This window comes from Rosa chinensis, chromosome 7 (assembly GCF_002994745.2).
Source record: "Rosa chinensis cultivar Old Blush chromosome 7, RchiOBHm-V2, whole genome shotgun sequence".
Taxonomy (NCBI): Eukaryota; Viridiplantae; Streptophyta; class Magnoliopsida; order Rosales; family Rosaceae; genus Rosa; species Rosa chinensis.
Genome location: NC_037094.1, coordinates 34,580,550 through 34,598,218, shown reverse-complemented (window position 1 = coordinate 34,598,218; position 17,669 = coordinate 34,580,550). Strand labels below are relative to the sequence as shown.

The following is a 17,669-nucleotide window of genomic DNA, read 5'->3' as shown; positions in this document are numbered from 1 at the left end:
TCAGTGGAAGATATACATGAAATCATATCTCATACTCACTGAGTATGTGGAACATTGTAGAAAATGGTTGGACTGTACCTATGGTAAAAGCAAAAGGAGAGAGCTCTTCCACTGCCACTCCCAAACCAAGGAACGACTGGACTGAGGAAGAAGTCCGTGATCTGCAAGTAGATTTCAAAGCCAAGAACAGCATTTTCACAGCCTTATCTGAACGGGAAAAATTGAGGATCAGCCATTGCGATACTGCCAAGCAGGCTTGTGATCTGTTACAGACTACATACGAAGGAAATAAAAAGGTACGTGCACAAAAATTACAGGCATTGATTTTTGAGTTCGAAACTATGACTATGGGAGATGATGAAACTATGGATGATTTTCATGGTAGAATTCTTAAAATTTCCGGTCAGTGTCGTAGTCTGGGAGCACCATTTGATGAAGATAAGATTGTCAAAAAGATACTAAGGGCCTTGCCAGAAAAGTTTCATTCAAAGGTCACTAGTATAGAGGACTCCTTTGATATTGATGAGTATCCACTTGATGAGCTCATCGGAAATCTCAAAACCTATGAGATGAGGTTAAAGCCTGAGAAGAAATCTAAGGGTATAGTTTTCAAGGCAGTGAAAGAAGAAGAAGAAACACTTGACCTTGCTCTCTTAACAAAGGAATTCAAAAAATTTCTCAAAAGCAAAAACTCTATGAAGAATCCCAATGCCTCCCGGAAGAACTTTCACAGTAGCAGTAATGGAAGTGGTGATTACAATGGGAATAATGGAAAAGGTAGCTTCAAAGGAACTCATTCAGGAAAAACCAAGTGTTATGAATGTGGGGGTTATGGCCATATTTCCACTGACTGTGGGAATAGAAAACATGGGAACAGTCAAAACAAGTCACTACTCTAGACTTGGAGTGATGATGAAACTCTGGAAGTTGAAAATGTGGCATTTATATCATCTTTAGCTGACTCTGACAGTGATGAGATATTCTCGGATGATGAAACTACAATCCGCTACAAGCAACTCTACAAGGCATCAAAAGCCACATTAATCAAGAACATGGAATTGGAAAGAGAAGTTGAGATGTAAAAGGCTGAAAAAGGAGAGATGCATCGCCTGTTAAAGGAATCTCAAACCCTGTTGGATCAAGAACGGAATAGATTCCTGATGAATCAGCAAATGTGTCAAATGAGGAAGAAGTGTCAGCATGGAAGAATGAACGTCTGGAACTAAATAACAAAATCAAAGTGCTGGAACTTGAGGTAAAAGGGCAACATGCTTTGAACTTAAATTTGCTAACAGAAATTGATTCCTTGCAGGATGAACTAAAGATCACCCAAGAAAAATTTACCAAGTTTGACATCAGCTCAGGAGCTGTATCCAAACTATTTGGATCAGGAAAAGCTCCACATGACACTTTTGGACTTGGCTACTATGGTGAAAGTTCCAAAGGTACAAAATTTGTTAAAGAATCTTGACAAATTGTTGAGAAAGACGAATCCAGCACTGAACCCTTCAAAAGGATCAAGGAGCATAAATATGCTCAACCGGTAAAGGTTGACCAAGAAACTGCTACTGGTCAAAACATGTATCTCAATTCTAAAAGTTTTATACCTACCTGTCATTACTGTAGTAAGATAGGACATATTAGACCTAAATGTAACGAGAGAATTCATAAGGCACAGCCGACTCAAGAAAGATGTAGTGTAGAATCACTGCAAATTGAACTTAGAGAACAAAAGGAGCTTCTCAATAAGCTGACTGATTTATTCTCTAAAAACAACTTAAAAATTCCAGAGATAAACCTGTCTGGACTAGGAAAAACAGTTCTCTTACTCACACTGATGCTACCTATCTTATCACATGTGTGAAACCAGGTGAAAGAATGACACATATTGAGGCCACCTGTCTAGTGGCTTTAACTGCTATGGAGGACAAACGCAAAGATTTCTAGTATGTTGATAGTGGCTGTTCTCGACACATGACTGGAGAAAAAGCATGGTTCTCTTCCTTTGAGGATGAATGCATAACAGGGTCTGTCACTTTCGGTGATGGAAGAAAAGCTAGCATACTTGCACGAGGCACTGTCAATACACCTGGTATTCCAAATCTCAAAAATGTGCTCTATGTTGAAGGGTTGACACCTAATTTAATTAGTGTCAGTCACTTGGCTGATGACTATAAAGATGTGTGGTTCAATAAACAACGATGTCTAGTGTTAAATCACAGAGGGGAAGGCATCATGGAAGGTAAGAGCTCCTTTGATAACTGTTACCATATTAAAGCTAATGAATCTTCTTCTGCGCAGTCTTGTCTTTCTGTGCGATCCACAGAGGAGACATTTGAATTATGGCACAGGAGACTTGGACATGTGAACTATCAAGATCTGTTAAAGCTATCTTCCAAGCAATGTGTCAGAGGATTACCTTCCCTGAAGGGCAAGACGGATAAGATGTGCAGAGGCTGCAGAATTGGAAAGCAGGTAAAGACTCCTCACAAAGTGGTGAATTCAGCTACAACCACAAAAGTTATGGAACTGCTCCACATGGATCTCATAGGACCAGCTCAAACTGAAAGCATTGGAGGTAAAATCTATATGTTGGTAGTGGTAGATGATTTCCCAAGATTTACATGGGTAAATTTTTTGAAAGACAAAGCTGAAACATTTGAATCCTTTAAAAGTCTAAGTCAGAAAATGTTAATAGAGAGCAATCATCTAATCTTTGTATGGTAAGAGTTAGATCTGATAATGGAATTGAGTTTAAAAATGCTGCATTCGCTAACTATTTCAATGAGCTTGGTGTTTCCCATGAGTTTTCAGCCCCAATCACTCCTCAGCAAAATGGAATTGTTGAAAGGAAAAATAGAGTCCTGTTGGATATGGCCAGAGTCATGTTACATGATGCAGATCTTAGTACCAATTTTTGAGCTGAAGCTATAAGCACTGCTTGCTACACCATAAATAGAGTCTTTCTTAGACCAGGAACTGACAAAACAGCATATGAACTTTGGAAAGGTAAAAAACCAAATGTAGGACACTTTCATGTTTTTGGAAGTATCTGCTACATTTTAAGGGATCGAGAACATCTTGGAAAATTCGATGCAAGAAGTAATGAAGGTGTGTTCCTAGGTTACTCACTGAACAGTAGGGCATATCGAGTCTACAACAAGAGAACTCGTGTGGTAATGGAATCTATCAATGTCTCGATTGATGACCAGCTTGTCAAGCAGGAAGAGCCTTATGCAGATACTTCTTCAACCTCAAACAGACTGCCAGAATCTAAGTCAAACAATGATGAGGAAGAGGAAATAACTGACATCATTTTTGAACCTGCTCCGACAATGAGACAAGGTTTCAAACAAGTTCGAAAGGATCATTCTAGTCAAGACATCATTGGGAAAGTATCAGATGGTTTAAGGACCAGAAGTCAAGCTATCACACAGGTAAGTCAAGATCAGGTAAGTCATGACAATGTATTGCTTTGTTTTATCTCTGAAAATTTGTTGAACATAAATATAATATCACAGTTTGGTTTTGTGTAACTGATTGAACCAAAAAATGCTAAGGAAGCCTTATTGGATGATCAATGGATTATTGCTATGCAGAAAGAATTAAATCAGTTTACTAGGAATGATGTGTGGTACTTAGTGCTAAGACCTAGTAATTGCAATGTCATAGGAACCAAGTGGATCTTCAGAAACAAGAGTGATGAAAAGGGAAATGTGGTCAGAAATAAAGCTAGGCTTGTGGCTCAGGGGTATTCACAAGTTGAGGGACTTGATTTTGATGAAACTTTTTCTCCTGTTGCACGATTAGAGTCTGTGAGATTACTTTTGTCTGTGGCTTGTCATCTCAGGTTCAAACTATTCCGAATGGATGTCAAGATTGCATTTCTCAATGGCATCTTACATGAGGAGGTATACGTGGAACAACCTCAGGGTTTTAAAGATCCACATCACTTGGATCATGTGTTCAGACTTAAGAAAGCACTGTATGGACTGAAACAAGCTCCTCGTGCCTGGTATGAAAGGCTTTCCAATTATCTTGTGGAAAAAGGGTATTCTAGGGGCTCCATTGATAAAACTTTGTTTGTGAAACATGAAAACTCTGATGTTATTATTGCTCAAGTATATGTTGATGACATTGTTTTTGGCTCTACATCTAATCACCTAGTTAAAGAATTTCAGTCGATCATGGAAAGTGAATTTGAAATGAGCATGTGTGGTGAGCTAACATTTTTTCTTGGATTACAAGTAAAACAACTTACCATAGGTTTATTCCTTTCTCAAACCAAATATGCTAAAAATCTGATCAAGAAATTTGGGCTTCAATCCAAGATGGTGGTCAACAATCCCATGAGCACCACTACAAAGTTAAGCGAAGATCCAGATGGAACTTCAGTTGATTCCACACTCTACAGAAGCATGATTGGCAGCCTGCTCTATCTCACCGCCAGTAGGCCCGATATTTCCTACAGTGTGGGAGTGTGTGCTCGATTTCAAGCAAATCCTAAAGAATCACACTTAGAAGCTGTCAAAAGAATCATCCGATATGTTGCTGGTACAGTTAACTGTGGTATTTTCTATACCTTTGACACTAATGTGGAAATTGCAGGGTATTCTGATGCTAACTGGGGAGGAAACTTAAAGGATAGAAAAAGCACTTCTGGAGGTTGTTTCTTTATTGGGAACAATCTTGTGGCTTGGCACAGCAAGAAACAAAACTGTATTTCATTATCTACTGCAGAAGCTGAGTATGTTGCAGCTGGGAGTTGCTGCACACAAATGCTGTGGATGAAGCAAATGCTTCATGACTATGGCATCGCTCAAGGTAAGTTGTCTATTTTCTGTGACAACACAAGTGCTATCAACATCACAAAAAGTTCTGTTCAACACTTTAGAACAAAGCACATTGATCTTCGCTATCACTTTATTAGGGATTTGGTTGAGCAGAATATACTTGAGTTAAGTTTTGTGCCCACTGAAAATCAATTTGCTGATCTGTTCGCTAAACCTCTTGACACTGTTAGGTTTGAGATGTTGAGAAATGCTCTTGGGATCTATGCTAAATGTTGAGGCATTCTTGTGGTTGGTCATTGTTGAATGAGAAAGTTGTGATCTTAGTGTACTTTGACCATTATCCTCAGTGAATTGCACATTTCATCAGTTAAGTGTCCATTGTTATCGTGTCTTATTCTGGACAAATAATTGTGTACTCATGTTTCGTCACTGAATCAAGTCACTTTATTATGCACTTCACTTATAGCTTTATGTGGTGGCATGTTTCTTGTTTCTTGTCAAGAGAGAGTAGGTGCAGTAGGAGAACTGGCTAACATGCTCAGATATTTCATTCCCTCTTCTCAAAGAAATCAGGTCCTAGTTGTGCTGAACTTTCTTGGTCTTGTAAGAAATGAGAATGAATATATATGTATCCTTCCTCTCAAAGTAATCAGGTCTTGGTTGTGGTGAACTTTCCAAGGTTTGCAAGAAAAGAGTTGGTAGGTGACCTAAATTGTGAACGACAACAACTCGAGATCTCTCCTTGGAGCATCCTTGTTATGCATAGTACCCTAAGATCATATGGTCTGGGAGTTACTGAGATGAATCTTGTTACGTGAGTTCTTGTTGTTCCAAAATAAAGAAGTCTATGACTCAACTAAAATAAGTACCTAGGGAATCACAATGTTTCTCACTTCTCCTAGGAGATCTCCTGAGCTCAGTGTATCTGTTAAGTTCTTCTCCTTCCCTTCTCCTCTCTCTCACTAAACATGTTTCTAAGCCCTATGTGCTGCTTCTACTCACTGTCTTCACCAGTTTACTCTTTCATGTCTAAATATGAGTACCACTCTAATTTGTTGATAGAATACATCATGATTGTTGCTCTAAAAATGTGTGCCCATCACTAAGTGATTTATGCTCTCTGTGCTTCAATTATGCTATATTTTCTCTTTTCGATATGACAACTGCATTAATTACCTCGATACTTAGCCAGGGAACAGATTGTGTGATATAATTGCAGATTATGGAAATCTATTTATAGCTTTGTTTCCCTCTTTGATTGCCATCTGGTGGCACTTAATTTCCTTACTGATTAAGCCTAAGTTGAGGGGGAGACGTTATTTGCATGCCTGTATCTCGGAACAATAGCTTGTAATAATTCCTCTCCTTCTTGGAAACGCTATCTCCAACTAGCTTGTCTCTTCGATTTCTCTAACCACACTGGTTCGCTATAAATCACTTCTATCATCTCTCTCTCGGATTTCACTCTGCTTTGTCTAAGTGTGCAGGTTTTCCAAACTCTCTCATCATGGTTCGCACGAAGATCACTTCACGCATTGGTGGACATCGGCGTCTTCCTCCTCCCGAGGAGGGCCATCAGGCAGCTGCCAGAGCCGGCATCCTCCATCCCGACATGCATCACGAACGCAGTCGCAGTCCTCCTCCTCCCTCTCGTCTTCCCCCTATAGCTTCATCCTCTGTCCAGCCTCCACCGGTCTTACTGGACAGTCTTCGTGACCAACTCCTGGTGGCTGATTGGCGGATTGCATGCCTCACCAATGATATGGATGATATGCACTCCCTCCTTGTCCGCACCAACCACACTCTGACCAACCTCACCAGGGAAGTACGGAACATGCAGCGCCACCCTCCTGGGTTTGGCATTCGTGGGTCGTCCACTGCAGTCAAGGAGGAAGAAGCACAGGAGGAAAGCACTGCTTCCATGGACAGCGAGGAGTTTCAGGATGCCGTAACCAAGCTAATCGAGGAGTTTGACGTGCCTTCCCATTCAAAGGGGCAGAAGTAAAAGAAATTTTCATCTTTTTATTTTTTTTTCTGTTTCTGCATTTTAACTTTTCTTGGACAATATTTATTTTAGTTTTTGGGTTTGTAAGTGCATAAGCACAAACTATTTGGGATGCTTATATTTAGTAATTTATGAGATATCTATTTTGGCAACTTGGATCTGGAAAAGGATGGAAATTGATTCCTTAATCCAAGTAGCATTTTTTTGTTTATGACTAGTGGCTATCTGTGAAATCTAAATATGCAGGGTACTAAGATGAAAAAGTCATGAGATGAATGGGAATGCCCAAAGGGGGAGATTGTAAGTAAATTGGACTATTCCATTCAACACATGGCTTTCCCAAGGCTACTAGGAAATCAGAAATTGCAAAGCACTAGGAGAGTATTTCTCCTATTTTTTTGAAGACCCAAAGGAAATCACAGAATCGCATCAACTCGGCAGGGACCCAACTCCGGTCTGATCCCCACTCTAGATACAGCTACCTCCTTGCACCGAGATCGAGAGGCAAATTAAATCTTCTCCAACCCAGCCTCCGAGACAAGGATACACTCACGAACCAACCATCCCGTCCGGCCGCATCCATCAAACGCCGGCGCGGCCAGGGACCTGAGCAAGAGCTGAGGCGCAGCCGGACGAGGGAAGAAAAGAAAACAGCGAGGTTCTTTTGTTTCAGCGCGTGAGGCGCGTTCTTTTTCTCAAATGATATATTTTATAAGTAAAAAAAGCTTTTTTCTTTGGGAAGATGAAGAAGAAGAGAAATCTGGGTAATTGGGTATTCATCTGAAGCACTTGGTTTTTTTCGTTTTAAATTGGCATTTTTTTTTTTCTTCTGGGTTTTGTGGTTTGATGAAGATTGACCTAATTTTCATTGTTTATGTGTTGTTTAGTTCATTAGTGATTTTGGTAACTCATTTTTATGAATTTATATGTTGTTACTGCTTAAGGTTATACTTTGGACACTCTTCTATAGCTTTTGGTAATACTAGCACAGTTGGACATTTGAATCTAGGTAACAAAACTATGTTGGAATCTATTCTGAAATGACAATTTGTTGTTTCTATGTTTTGTTCAAGGTTTTGAAAACGAACCCACTGATGAGGATGTTCAAGGTCTTGAAAACACTTCGGTCATAGAGATACTGGTATCGAATTTGATTCTGAGTTTCATCTGATTCTCTGGCTGATTATGTATTAATTGAATTTGGTATTAACAAGAAATATTGTTTTGGTAGTTGCACAAGGATTGCGAACAAAAGGGGTTTGAGGAATCTGTGAGTGTGGAGGAGGTCGGGGATGCATTGTGATCCATTTCAACTGCCATTATGGGGTACCCTATCAGTTTCTTCTTGCTGGAAGCTATGATAACTTTCTTTTTGATAGTTTACAAATGAACTTTTATTATTTATTTATTTACTATATACTAAAGATGGGTTACTGTTCATAGGCACTGTTCCTAAGCAACTCCTTATGAACAATATGTTTCTGTTGTTGCCCCTGCCACCTGTCACGACATTTACCGTCTTACCCTCACCTGTTCTTTTGTCCTCTTCGCACCGCTTTGACCTCGTACATAAGCTATTTTGGTTGTTTTGATCAACATAGTGAGAGAGAGAGAACCAAGAAAGCAGAGTGATCTGGGTAGAAGAAAAAGGAAGAAGAGATTTCCAATCTCAAACAAATCTCCATGACTCCTTCATTTTTTTTTTTTTTTGTGTGGAAGCTCTCCATAACTCTCTCTCCTTCACTATTATTCAAGTCGACATCAGTGCATCATTGTCGATTTCGAGCAAACTTATCCTCGCGGGTAATTTCTATAGCATGCACGGAGTAAAATTTTAGCTACATCTTTGAATTCTGCCAGTACCAATAAATCTGTTAATTTTTGTGTTTCGAAAACCGGAAGAAAGGGAGAGAGAGAGCGAAGAGAGCAGAGGAACACGGGAAAAAAAAAGAGAAGGGCGACGGAAGCTTTCACAGAAATCATATTTGACACATACGTTTCTGTGATTGATGGTATTCCAATTGGTGTATTGATCAAGTTAACTATTATGTGCTTGGTTTGGTCTTACAGGTTTGAAACAAGATCAGTTACAACATTTGCTGAAGAAAAGTTCTCCAGAGATGGTATTCAAGTAAAAACAGGTCCCCAGGTTGTAAAAGTAGCTGCTGCATTCTAAAAGCCTATTTCCGATACTGTTTACATGAACAAAGATGTAGTTAACAAATTTGACTCTTATATTATTCCTTAATGTCTTCGCAAGTCTGTTTTTCTTTCCTCTGTCTGATATTATTGGCTTACTATATCAGTTTTTAGCTCTGATAATTTGTGTTGAATTTTTTGAATGGTCTTTGGTTCTTTCTTTATTTTATCGTATGCCATGTCTTATTACCAAAATAGCTATAGAACAGTGCCCTTATATCCTAAGGCATCCATAAACTTCCATAACCATGGTGCTGCTACTTGGCCTATTCAAATATTGAAAGTCCATAACTGCATGCAGCCACCAAGTTTCTCACCCTTAATTTCTTTCCTCAAGAAAACACATTACTGATCCAATTTTCTTGATCAGTTAGAAATCACAAACTTAGAAGCCTACCCTTCTCCGGATTTGCAACATTTTGATCTACAGAGCTTGAAAACAAACATATTTATATGTAACTAAGTGAATACTCTCTCTCTCTCTCTCTCTCTCTCTCTTTTTTCCCCAATTTTTCATGCTTGTAGTTTTGTTAAATTGGTTCTTAGATTATTGGGGCGTTCTTCACCTTCTCTGTGTTTGGCCATGGTTATTGGCTCCAACATCAATAAATCACTTGCGCACTTTGTTTTCTTTTTCCTTTTTCTTTTTCTTTCTCTTCTTTTGCAAAGCAGATTCGCTCTTTGCCTGATGACGCAAATATTGACAAATCTATAGTTACAAAAACTAGATAGCTTGAGACTGCTTGATAAAACTAAATACATCCAATAAGAAATTCTGTATATCAATTCATTTTAGAATGAAAATAGATTGCTTCTTAGGAGCCCGTGTGCAGCAATGTAGTATCTGTCTTGGTGATTCAAACAATATTTTTCTGATTCTAAAGCTATACACTCTTTAATTTGCAGGAAGCTAGAGCATTATTAGGAACTATGTGAATATCGTGAAGGAAACATAGAAGCTGGTTTACATGTATTTGAAGGGGAATATATATTGATGCAGAGACTCTAAAAATTAAAGTCACCCTTTCTTGAGCAAGCAAACATTGTAGGAGATGTTCTTCAAGTTATAGTACCCCACCTATGTCTATAAATGCTGTCAGCTTACTTCTGGAAGCATATGTCTTCAAACAAAATCATTGCAAAGTCTTGGGAGGCTTAAAGGTACTGATAATATGTTGATTTAACTTTTGATTCTTCTTCATAGAATCTAGGATCTTATTACATTGTACATATTTTGAAACTCATTTCTTTAGTGAGGGAGTTTACTTTCGGGTAATTTGTTTTAGTGATGAGAAAATAATAGGTGTTAGCTTTGTATAAATATAACTTTTTCCAAGACATTTAGTAATAATGGCAGTGCTAAACCATATGGACTGAAAGTAATGTTTTGATAAACCATATGGACTGAAACCATTTGGTTGGTATAGTTGTGTGATTTTGTTTGATTGCTGGAATTAAGAATGAGATGTGTAAATTGAAATGTTGATTTGAAATTTCCCCAAAAAATAATGTGTTTGTATAGTGTGGAAGAAAATGATTTGAATTTGGAATCTAACAGGGATGAAATGTATGAACTCAAGAATTGGTTTGGAATTTCCCATCTGAAGAACAATGCATTTATAGTGTGGAAAGTTTTGAACTTGGAATCTGTTAACTAATGTGATGTGGTTTTGAAAATTCATTGTGGGCATTGCTTAAATAAAAAACTGGGTGATTTGTGTTGTAGATCTTTAATTTGTTATTCTGTGGCTTATTTGGGGAATTGTAAGGTATTGGTGTGTTTTTTTTTCTTAGAATAATAATATATCATACTGTACAAGTGAAGAATTTTGAATATTTATAAGCTGCAGCTGCTGTAATTGCATTGATGAAGACACCGTTACTCTGGCCTAATTAGTTTGGTTTCATGGATTGCTAATCTTAGTGTCAGACTATGCTGCTGATGCAGTATAACATTATTTCAATCTACTAGATTCTCTAAATGTTAGGTTTCACATGGTTGGATTAATTTTATTATATGTGATATAAATTTGTACAAAATAGTGGTGCTGGTGTTAGAAATCGGAAATAGGGATGCAAATTTGATAGACATTTCTGTTGTCCCTTTTGATGAGCAGTACTTTCCAAAGAGGCCTTGGCAAAGAAACAATCCACCAAAACTGGAGAGGCCGTTGAATTATTGTCAACAGGAAAGAGCTATATTAGTGAGTCATAATGCTTTGACTTTTATTCTTCCATTTTACAATATGGAGTCGAAAATATATGTAATTGCTATGGTGCATCAATGCAGGTGCAGCTAATGAAAGACTAGACAATGTGTTCGGCAATCTCACCAATCAGCGAGGAATGGTTCTTCCTTTTGAACCGCTCTCAGCTACATTTGATAAAATCAGATATGCTGTTGACATGCCACAGGTACCTTCAATTCATTTTTTGGCCATTTATTTTGAAATAAACATGAACTTCTTAGATCACATTGAATTATAGATGGCTTATTTGTTTGTTAATTCATTGTATCTGATGAACTCTGGCTTGGCCTTGACACCTGCTACCAGAGGTGTCTGGAAGTTTTTTTCGTTTCTTTTACTCAATATGGAAATACTCAATTTATATTATGGCTATGATGCTTGGGTTTCATGGGGTTCACATAAAACCGATATTTCATTTACCATGTCGAAAGAATTTGTCATAGTTTTTAGCTCAGTGTGCTGCTTCTACATGTTATTTGGTTTGAAATACTACGTCATTAAGTGCATGTCATCCGTTCAGAGGCCCTGCTAAACTATGGAAGTAATTAGAAAGAAGTTTGATTAAGTGGTCAAAGCTAATGTTCCTTTGAAGCACATTTAAATTATGCAGGTGAACTACAATGTACTCTTATAAAAGTGAGTTTCTAGGAAGTAATGAAATGTGCTATTATTTCAATCTGAGTGTTTTGGTGGGATGAATTTATATGAAACATTATGTGGATCTCAACTTTTTCTCTCTCATTGTGTGAAAAACAGTTCAGACCATACGATAGAAGTTCCAGGGACCATAGTCCAGATGAAGCAAAGGGAAAGATTCAGGAGACAACTATTCATTTGCGGATTGAAAATCAGGGAGATAAAATGAACTGTGAAAATGGCGCAACTGAAGGCACATAGCTAGCAGAAAAGGTTAGATTATGGACCCTCACAACTTCGTTGACATAGCACATAATTCTTAAATGTTTAAGCATAGGAAACCAACCGTACTTTTCTAAAGAATTTTCAGCATTAGATTTAGAAATAGGTGAACACAATATGAATGCAGAATCTTAATGATTCATCTTATAAGTAGGACTCACAAAATCAAGTAATAGATGCACAAGTCAATGCTTGATTACTCTTTGGCCCAGTTCCACAAATTGAGGAATCTTGATTTTAATCACACCACGAGTGCAAACCAGAGTCACAGAAACATGCATGTGAAAGAAGTGTCGAAACAAAGTATCTCCAATTAGGTAGACAATTCAAGGCTAACAATGAGTCACAAAAGATACATTGTGGTAAACGCTTTAAGATCCTTAGGGAAGGGCATTTGTTTTGGTTGTTGTTATGAGAGGCTGCACACCAAAACACATTTCAGTTGTGACTCAACTTAGTTTCATTCCCCATAAGTTTGTCAGGTTCTACTTTCAGAAATAGTTTGTGTATCGTCAGAAGTCATTTTACTAATCTGGTCTCTGGTAGTATGTAGTAGTACCTTTATTGAACTGAATCATCACTAATACAACAGCAGCAACTTCATAGGATTGTGGTGCCCTTTTGTAACAATATCTTTCTATTTGAAGAACAATACTTGCAAAACTGGACAATAACTTTTTAGGATTGTGGTGCTCATTTGTAAGAATATCTTTCTATTTGAAGCTATGATAAAATTCTCAGTCTAAAAGAAAGAAGATCAACTTTGTTTTTTATTCTCTGCCACTTAATTTCAGTTATGTTGAGCTATTGGATTTTGCGTTTTATCGTTGTTGTGATTGTCACAGGTTTGTTAGAAGCTGACATTTTTTCGTGCGGACCGAATCTTGGTCTCTCTGTATCCAGTAAGAATTTATGATTTTTTGTTTTCGATTTATGTTTTCGTGATTATACGTAACAATAAGAATAAACAAAGTATTGGTGTTAAATAACCTGTGAGAGTGAATTTTAGATCCATAAATGATTTAGGACAATATTGGCCTCAGAGAGTGTACGATCAATAATATTTTTGTCCATGAGTTGTAGATCGATTCATTTGTACGACACGTTCCAGTCTTGCTATGTCTAAATATCTTGCTTATATGTGGTGCCGCAGGCAATACCAATTTCCTTGAAGAAAAAGAAGAAATAGACATTGCAGCCGGTTTTGGTTTCAGTGGGGATCCCATCATTACAACTCATGCAAGCAAGTTAATGTTGTTGAAATCAACTTCACACCATCTAGAATATTACATACGAGCAAGGTATGATCTCGGTCGATTAGTTTCGATGCTCAATTTAACGTTCATTGTGCTTCTGTGTGAATGAGATTATCATTGAAATTGGTTTTTGGTTCAAACTTTTTGTTTTGTTTTGGCTCTGTTACTTTGTTGCTAATTGCTAGATGACTGATCTCATTCACATTAAAATTCATCTTAAACTTTTCAGTGATCTGTGCATTCATCAATTTTTCGGTAATAGAAGTTGCAGTTTGTCTCCTTCCTCATCAAAAGTGAAGTTGAAGGCATATGCTGATCGAGCTTCATGTGGAAGGAGTCGTTGAACAGACATTCCATAATTAAAAGCAACTTCTTCAAATGCAAGGAATGTTATAAAAAAAGATGAAGCAATGAGAAGCAGTTCAAGCAACTAATGCGAGGCTGGTAACTAAGTTCACTTCTCTTGCAAATTCTTATTTGTTTCCCCCAAACTTTTCATGTTCTACTTGAAGTATGCTTTTTCCCTTAAAATTAAAAGAAGGCAAGAAGAAGAAATAAAAAATAAAATAAAAAACTGGTGAAAACCAAAAGGACGATTCAAAGTCCCTTGATTGCCTAAAAGGGATGATAATTGGCTTATTCTAATTTCTTGGACAACTATGTATGGACCCCCAGCAGATATATACTCTTTTAGGCCCAAATAGGATTCCTCAGGTCACTATCAGAGGCAAGAAATCTGCAAGGATAAATATACCTCCTCTGTGCTCCATAGCTCGGCTTCTTCTGTTGGTAGATATTGATGTATTCTTTTTAATTATAAGTCATCCTCACTTGCAGAGAGAACAGTAGTAGTTTTATTTTTCTACTATTAAAACACCACTTTTTGTAACATGTAAAATCAACACAGTTTCAATTAACAGTTTTTACCTTACAATTGTGACTCTATTACGAACAAATTAGAGAAATGAAAAAACAAACCTGCAGCATCGCGCGGGAATGTTGTCTAGTAATCTTCTAATTCTCAGTTAACTGTTCATCGGCTTATGAACAGTACAGGCTCGAGCAGCGCCGACATAGTAAAATGACGATTTTACCCTTTGTCTGTTGGCTTAATTACTGTTTGACCTTGGTATAAGTCTTGCTGAGCTGACGAACGCTATCCTGTTTCTCTCTCTTCGTCTGAGCTCTGTGTCTCTGTTGTTGATAGGGTGAAAGAGAGCGAGAGAATTGTAGAGAATAGGTTCTGCATGTCCTGATCCTGTTTGTTTTCCTTCGATTTGGGCTTTGTTTACTGCCTGCATATAACTGATTTGAGGTTTCGGTGATGCAGGAGTTTACGGTTATGAAATTGCGTTTGTCAGAGGCTTGGGTGTATGTGATTTGTGAGACTGTTGCTTAGTGGTACTTCACCAAAGGAGACTCGACTCCAAAGCGGGTTATCAGAAGTTCTTTAAGGTGAGTTATCTATTGCTGTATTCTTCCTTTTTTTTTTTTTTTTTTTTTTTTTTGAGTTTGGAAATGGTTTCTGTGGTGTTATGAATTGGGTTTGCGGGCTTTTAGTTTCAGAATCGCAATTCTCCCATTTTCCTTTGGGTATTTGGGTTTCCTATGTTTGCATGTCTTTTGGCATCATTGAGTTTTTTTAGTTTTTGGGTTTTCCTGTCTTTGCATGTTTCTGGGATCATTCATTGTAGATGATAGCAAGGCTTTTTCTGCACCTGATGGATATTTGCTAATTTGAATCTTGATTTGAATGTTGGTTTCTGTTTTGGGATGAATGGTGTTGATGGTGCCATGGGTATGTGTGGAAAACACGTTAGAGGGTATTGTTTCTTCCCTGCAGGGATATATATTTTGACACAACAGCTGGCCTTTAAAAGATTAGGTAATCAAGACACTCTTTTTCGTTTTTATGAACTAAAGTTTAGATTCCTATATATGATGTAATAAACTCCAAGCTGTTTTTGGCATTTCAATTTTGCAATTTCTGTCAGGTACTTCCAGTAAAATAACAACATTGCAGCTGGAAGGCTTGCTGACCGAAGAGAGCACATCAAGACTTTGGTTGGTAAGTGTTTCCCTTGATATATTTAATGAATGACATGATCAGGTTGAATTCTGTGCTGCATATTCACCTTCTTGCTTTTGGAATAGTTTACATTATTCTTTGGCTATATAAAATATTGTACTTGATGTACAGTAATAATCCCCCAGAATCTCCTGCACTGCTTTAATTTTTCAGGTAAAATGTTGCATTTGGAATCAATCATACAACTAGGCCTGGCAACGTGCGGGTATAGTGCGGGTACGGTGCGGGTTCTTAACAGGCCGACCCGGTAAGAACCCGGGTTTTGCGAGCCAAACCCGGCGGGTTTGCGGGTTTTCCTTTGGAACCCGTTAAAACCCGTAAACTTTTTTATTTTTTATTTTTTATTTTTTTTTATTTTTTTATTTTTTAACTTTTTATCAAAGCAACTGAAACCAATTAAGACTTATATATACGACGAAATTTTTAATTTTATATCTTTTTAACTTCCGTTGAAATTTTTTATTTTCTATCTTTTTAGATTTTTTTTCCTTTCCTTTTTTGACAAAAAATAATTCACAAATCACAATTATACGGCGATCTAACGGTCGGACCCTCACAGATCACCTAGAGGATCATCTTTACCGATTTATACGATGATCCAACGGTCGGATCCTCATGGATCGCCTTTAGGTTCATCCTCTCAAAATTATACGAAGATCCAACGATCGGATCACCTGGAGGATCATCTTTACCAATTTATACTATGATCCAACGGTCAGATCCTCACGAATTGCCCTTAGTTTCATCCTCTAAAAATTATACTACGATCCAACGGTCAGATCCCCACGGATCACTTAGATGATCATCTTTACCGATTTATACGATGGTCCAACGGTCAGATCCTCACGGATCGCCCTTTGGTTCATCCTCTCAAAATTATACGAAGATCCAACGGTTGGATCGTCCCGGATCGCCCTTAGAATCATCCTCACAAAATTATATGACAATCCAACGGTCGAATCCTCACGAATCGCCTTTTGAATCAACTTTGCATAATTATATGAAGATCGAACGGTTGGATCGTCCCAGATCGCCTTTAGAATCATCCTCACAAAATTATATGACGATCCAACGGTCGAATCCTCACGGATCTCTTTTTGAATCGTCTTTTCACAATTATACGAAGATCTACCTGTCGGATCCTCATGGGGAATAAGAAAAATTATAAAAATGCCCTGGTTGAAAAAAAAAATTAAAAAAAATGGGGAACCCGTATGGGTAATGGGAAATGGGTTTTTGGGAATGATTTTGAGTTAACGGGTTCCAACCGGTTCCAATGGGTTTAGCCCGCAAAATCCGTTAATTTCCGGGTTTTTTGCGTGCTGGCTTTTTTTAGCCCAGATTAATAAACGGGTGGGTTTGTCCTGGTTTTTAGCGTGCGGGTATAGTGCGGGTTTGCGGGTTACGGGTTTAAATGCCAGTCCTAATTGAGTGCACGGTACCTGCAGTGGTCATAGCTGTTTTGTTTTGATTTTGTAGGTTTAATTGTTTAAAGGTTTAAACACACACACACACACATATAGGTTGAGGCAAGTGGAGTATTACTATGTTCTTCATTGACGAACAGATTTTCATTGCGTTTGTCTAACTCTAGAGGAAGCTAGACAAAAGAAAAAATTGGGTGTTGTTGGGTTACATTTTTTGAGAAGAAACAGCTTTCTATTAAAAAAGCAAAAAATGAGGTACAGGGAGGCGGACAAGGAGTCCACTTTAATGATCTAAAGAGGTACAGATTTTCATTGTGTTTGTCTAACTCTAGAGGAAGCTAGACAAAAGAAAAAATTGGGTATTGTTGGGTTGCATTGAAAATGTGTTCTTTCTGCTTTTGGAGAGTTATAGAAATTCTTTGAATTAAGAACAGTCAATTGCAGTGGGCATGGGATAGAGGAGTTTGTATGTTTAGTAAACCACTAGAATTTCTATGTGAGTTGGTGATTTTTTGAGTGACTGTGAAAAATTATGCAAAGCTTTAGTCTATCGGTTGCACTTAAGATGTCAAAATGTTGTAGCTAGCTATTCACCAATTTAAGCTATTTGGTGCACTGATTTGTTGATTGTCAAGCCTTAACATGATTTTTCATTGATTTCATCTTCATTGTTATTTGAAATCGAAAACTGATATGCGGCCATATGAAATTGACATAGGAAAGGCTTGGTGAG

The 17,669-nt window shown here is 37.7% G+C and overlaps 1 long non-coding RNA gene across 1 annotated transcript; it reads left to right on the top strand.

Annotated features, from left to right (window-relative positions):
- The first annotated feature begins 9,644 nt into the window (after positions 1 to 9,644).
- LOC112175306 lies at positions 9,645 to 13,290 on the top strand. Its single transcript, XR_002926398.2, has 5 exons — positions 9,645 to 10,158; positions 11,115 to 11,201; positions 11,288 to 11,412; positions 12,003 to 12,155; positions 13,010 to 13,290. It is a non-coding gene; the product is annotated as an uncharacterized LOC112175306 (long non-coding RNA).
- The last annotated feature ends 4,379 nt before the right edge of the window (positions 13,291 to 17,669 follow it).